Source organism: Helianthus annuus, chromosome 6 (assembly GCF_002127325.2).
Source record: "Helianthus annuus cultivar XRQ/B chromosome 6, HanXRQr2.0-SUNRISE, whole genome shotgun sequence".
Classification (NCBI taxonomy): Eukaryota; Viridiplantae; Streptophyta; class Magnoliopsida; order Asterales; family Asteraceae; genus Helianthus; species Helianthus annuus.
Genome location: NC_035438.2, coordinates 53,199,431 through 53,204,742, shown reverse-complemented (window position 1 = coordinate 53,204,742; position 5,312 = coordinate 53,199,431).

Genomic DNA, 5,312 nt, shown 5'->3' with positions numbered 1-5,312 from the left:
GTAGTCTTTTCACAAGGACTCATCTGCCCTTTTTGAGATTTGCTGAAATACATTTTTAGCAAATTGCTCCATAGATCTGACCTATGTGAGTAGAAACTGATAGTTTTGTTGAAATTCTCTATCAGATTTCCCTTGTTTATTTTTGTTTGAGATATCCTCTACTTGCTTGGCCTTGATTTTCAAATATTCTTCAATATTGTTTGGCCTGGGATATCCTTCAACTGATGGCAAACTCCTTTTAGCAGGGTCATCCTCATAATAGAAAGATTTGATTTCTTCTCTAACTGCTATGAGTTCCAAAGGAAATAAAACACCTGCAGGAGGTAATGGCTTTTGAATTTGATGCATCAGGCCCAGTCTTTTGTTGAGGCATATTCTCATGAACAGGTGATTGAGAAGGACTGGTTTGTGCCTGGTTCAAATCAATTGCATCCAACAAGATTTTTGTATTTGGTGGAATTGTGGATGTGAGGGCAGGTGTAGAAAGAGAATTTGCCCCGGGCAATGGGTTGTGGATGATGGAAACAAGTGCTTCCAGAACATCATGATGTGGTGTCCATATTTGTACAACATGTTCTTTTTTAGAAGAAGAAGAAGGAGGAGTTTCAGCCATGGTTTGAGATATTTTTACCAACTGCTATGAGGAAGTAGCAGCAGTGGTTTCTGGTGACTTTTGTTTTGTCACAGGCAGTTGCTCTGGTATCTCATCCTCCAGAGTTGCCTTTTTGGTAGGTTTTGGGGGTTTTTGAGTTTTCTTTTTCTGTGGCTTTTTGGTGAATGTAGGTGTGGGTTTCAAAGCAGTTGTTTTGCTACCTTGATCACCTTGAGCAGTGGGCTCAGCAGCAGATACCTGAGGAGCAGTGTTTGCTACTAAATTCTGCTCAGGCACCTCTGCTTGTGTTTTGCAAGGTGTTGACATTCTTATAAAAGTTTCAGCAGTTAAGCTGTGCATTTTGAAACCTTGGTTTATTACAGAAATATCATCTTTACTGAATTTCTTTTCAAAATAATAGCTTAGAAATCTTGGAAACAGTAAGAATGATTTTGTTTCAACATTTTTAACCAAATCATTGAAGATTTCCTTGGAATAGTTAAAATTTTCTTCTTGTAGAATAGCATATCCCAAGTTTTGAATCTTCAGTGGTATTTCATTAAAAGAAGTGGTTTTTTTGAAACACACATAAGGAGGGTATGGAATAAAAACCTTGTTGCAGGAGGGAAGAAACCTTTTTGTAAGGTATCCCTCTTCATCATTGTGTCCGCATACCCTCTTTCAATGAAGCCAATTTTTAACTCATTTTTAGGAAAAGAATTTTTACCTTCCTGATCATCGAGCTGAAAGACCTCTGATATGGATTGTGGTGTTATTTGGACTGCTTTTCCCTGTAGAGTAGAGTTAATGGCTATGACATCTTCGCCTTGTTTGTCAAGGGTACAATTTTTCCAAAACTCTCTCTGGGTTTGCAGGTAGATGGGAGCATCTGCTGCAAGCAAAGTTTTGTACTTTGACGCAGTGATCATATCTGTCACACCCCGACCACGTTAAAACAACAAAACGTGGCGGAAACATCGGGGAGTGTTGTAACAGAATCATTGTTTCAAAACACACGGAAATTTAAAGTTTTGTTTTATTAAACATTAGACATTTACATCGTCTTGAAATCTAACAAACAAGCTAAACATAGTCTATCATTGTTATTAAGTCACTAAGGCCTTGTCCAGTCCTATGTGAGTGTACATCCTAGCAATCAACATTACCTGAAACATATGTGAAAACAAAGTCAGCAAAGAAATGCTGGCGAGTATATAGGTTTTATGAGAGTATCGGATTCATGGCTAGTTTACATGTTGCAGTACCTCGTTAGACTACAAGAGTCAAAATACAAACCTCGTTTTGAAAAGTGTATTGCAACATAAATAACCAACTCAAATCAAATTGGTTATAGTTTGTTATAAAATCTCGTATGTGACACTTCGGATTTTCCCGGACAACCTTTCGATGTAACATGTGTGTACGTAAACTATTAAGTGAAAAATTATAAATTGAATTGCTCGTTTTTGTGTGTTGTGTGCATACATGTACGTATAGATATATTTATATATATATGTGTATTATATATACGTGTGAGCCGAGACCCGCAAACCCGACTCGAGACCACCCGGTCTCGAGTGAACCGTGTACAACAAAAGGGGCCGGTTGTTTGGTTTGGGCCGGTTAAGGCCTTGTGATCGAGAACCCAACCCGGAACACCCCTAAGCCCACTCGAGACCCTATATAAACCAACCCCCCCCTCCCTTAACCATTTTTACAACACTCTCTCACTCACTCCTTCTTCTTCACTAAACCCTAAAACCCTAGCACAATACAATCCCTCTCCTTCTTCTCGGGTTCAACCAACATCAAGAACATCCTCGGCTTTAGCTCGGAACCACCAACCGGAAGCTCACTCATCGATCCATCATACCCACACACCTTGAATCTCTACCGGTTAGTGTCTTTATGATGTTTGTTGTTGTTAAATGATAGCATGAATGACATGATTTGACTAGTGTAGTTGTATGCTTGTTTGATGAGCTAAGAGATTGCTTGAAATGGTTTTCTTTTGTGTCTTAATGTAAATGATCCGGTTTTGTGTCAAAGGTTTGCTTCGGTTGTAGTAAGGATTTGGTTAGGAGGTTTTAGGCATAAATGTTTGGATGATGAATCTTGTTTGGGTGCCTTGATATTGTCCGAGATATATATATATATATATAGAGGGTTTATGCATGATTTTGGGTTGTATGTTCATGAATTGTATGTTATCCGGTTGGTTATGATTATTGGTTAAAAACTCATAATAGTTGTTGTAAAATTACATGTTTCGGATATATGAATGTTGGCTGAATATGAAGAACATGTTTGATGATCATAAAAATAGTTCAAATATGCTGATTTTGATCCATTTTGTCTTGTAAACAGACAAGAAAACATGTTAGTGGTTATAGTACATAATTTGCATGATATTGCAATCCTATTGGCCAGTACTGTTTGCAGGTTCTAGAAACTGATTCATGTGCACGTAATCACGGTTGCGAGTCGGAACCTTTGGTTGCGACTCGAGACCACAGCAGGATTTGTCGAGACCTCCCGGTTGCGAGTCGTAATCAACGCATATCGAGTCCGGTTGCGAGTCGGAACTGCTGGTTGCGAGTCGTAATCTCTGGTTGCGACTCGTAACCAAAACGTGACGAACCGAGACCTCGGTTGCGAGTCGCAACCTTGGTTGCGAGTCACCCTTGTCTCGACTGGGCTGTTATTGGGCCAAAGAACTTGTTGGATTATCTGTTAACTGGACTGCTTGTGTAACTGTTACTGTTTAGGCCCAATACCCCAACTGTTTGTGTATTCGCATGTTATACGTGACTGCTTTGTGTTTTGCCATACGTGCTCACTATGTGTTTACTAGTACCCGACTTGACCCATATTTGGTGACCATATTAGGACGTGGTGACCAACATACTTAACCAAGTAACGTATCATACCGAGCAACCCAAGGTGAGTTCACAACTTAAAAGCATGCGTCCCGGTGGTTTGGGACACGAGACTAACACAACCCTATCCCCTTGTAAAGGGGATACCATTTACATTCCTTCCCTAGTTATTGGGAACAAACTTACTTTTCCTTCCCTTGTCATTGGGAAACCTTTTAGTTAATTACTGTTTATACGGAATGCAACCAACGGCACTAAACGCAACTCTATCACTCAAGTCCCTACTACATAATACCGATTAGTCGCCGGTGCCAGGCGAACGGGTTATTAGTTGATAGCGCTATTTAGGTCTTACCAGCCTCACACCGTGCCATGGTATGGGATCGGTCGTGAACTAATGTACTCAGGCATCCGTCAATGATGATAGAACATTGACATCGGGGCATCCTGCGGAAACGCAAACGGTTACCTAGTGTTCGGTATTGGAAAAACAGTTTAGTCGCTAACTTTTGGGGTAGCTCCCCGTGGCATGTATAAACGGATAAATTAACTGGTGAAACAAGTTTTTGGTAATTAAAACTGGACAACTAGTGAACTCACTCAGCATTATTGTTGACCCCCTTACTGCATGCTCTGCAGGTGGCCAGTGACTGGAGCAGCTGCTTGGGATGTGTAGTGGTCGTCAGCCCGTGTGTTGGGCATTTATCATGTTTACCTTATGAACATTGTTTAAAACTGTTAATTATGCTTCCGCTACATTTTACTCTGAACTTAAGATTTTGAACTCTAAACTTAACACTTGCTAATCGTATGGTTAGTAAGTATTACTTTTGTTATCTATTTAGTTATTCAGTATAATTGGTGGCTGGATCCTGGTCAGTCACGCCCTCGAAGCGGGTGTTATCCGCGGGTGGATTTTGGGGGTGTGACAGATTGGTATCAGAGCCATTGGTTATAGTGAACTTGGTTTTAAAAAGGGGAAAATCTTTTTGAGAAAAACCAGACTATAACCCGTGACTTGTGACGACACTACACTCCAAGTACAAGGCTCGACTTATCTGACCTCATAGCTCGGACCCATAGTTACTTGCTTAATTGTCTTATGCTCTCTGCTTTACAATACGTACTAGTTTGCCTGATTAGATAGATACGCCTTCTCTTTTCTATCTCTTTCTCGCTATGTTACGACACCACACTCATACTATGTTTTCTGGTTATGAAGACAATGAGTGGACGCGGACGAGGAAACGTCAACATGACTCAGGCTCAGTTCACTAACCTGCTCAACACTGTGGCTGCAGCTTTCGCAGCTCACCCTATAGGTAAACTCGTTATTTTAGGATGTTTAGATCCTACCGCCACATCGTCTTTTCGCCTCTAAACCTATTTCGCTTCACTCCTCACAACAGGTCAGCCTGCGCCTGTGCAACCACGTGTCTGTACCTTCAAGACCTTCATGGATTGCAAGCCTCTTCCGTTCAGTGGCACTGAGGGTGCCATAGGTCTTCTACACTGGATCGAGAAGGTCGAAGCTGTCTTCGCTGTCTGCGAGTGTCCCCCTGCTAATTGGGTGAAGTTTGCTACTGGTACTCTTGAGGGAAGCGCACTTTCATGGTGGAAGGCGCAAATTCAAATGCTTGGTTTGGAAACTGCGAATGCTACTGCATGGGAAGATTTTAAGGATATGATCAAGGAAGAGTACTGTCACAGGGATGACATCCACAAACTTGAGGACGAGTACTATGAACTCAAGATGGTTGGGTCAGAGATTGAGACCTACACCAAGCTGTCCAACGACTATGCAGCTCTTTGTCCAAACATGTCCCGACCCATGTATCGAA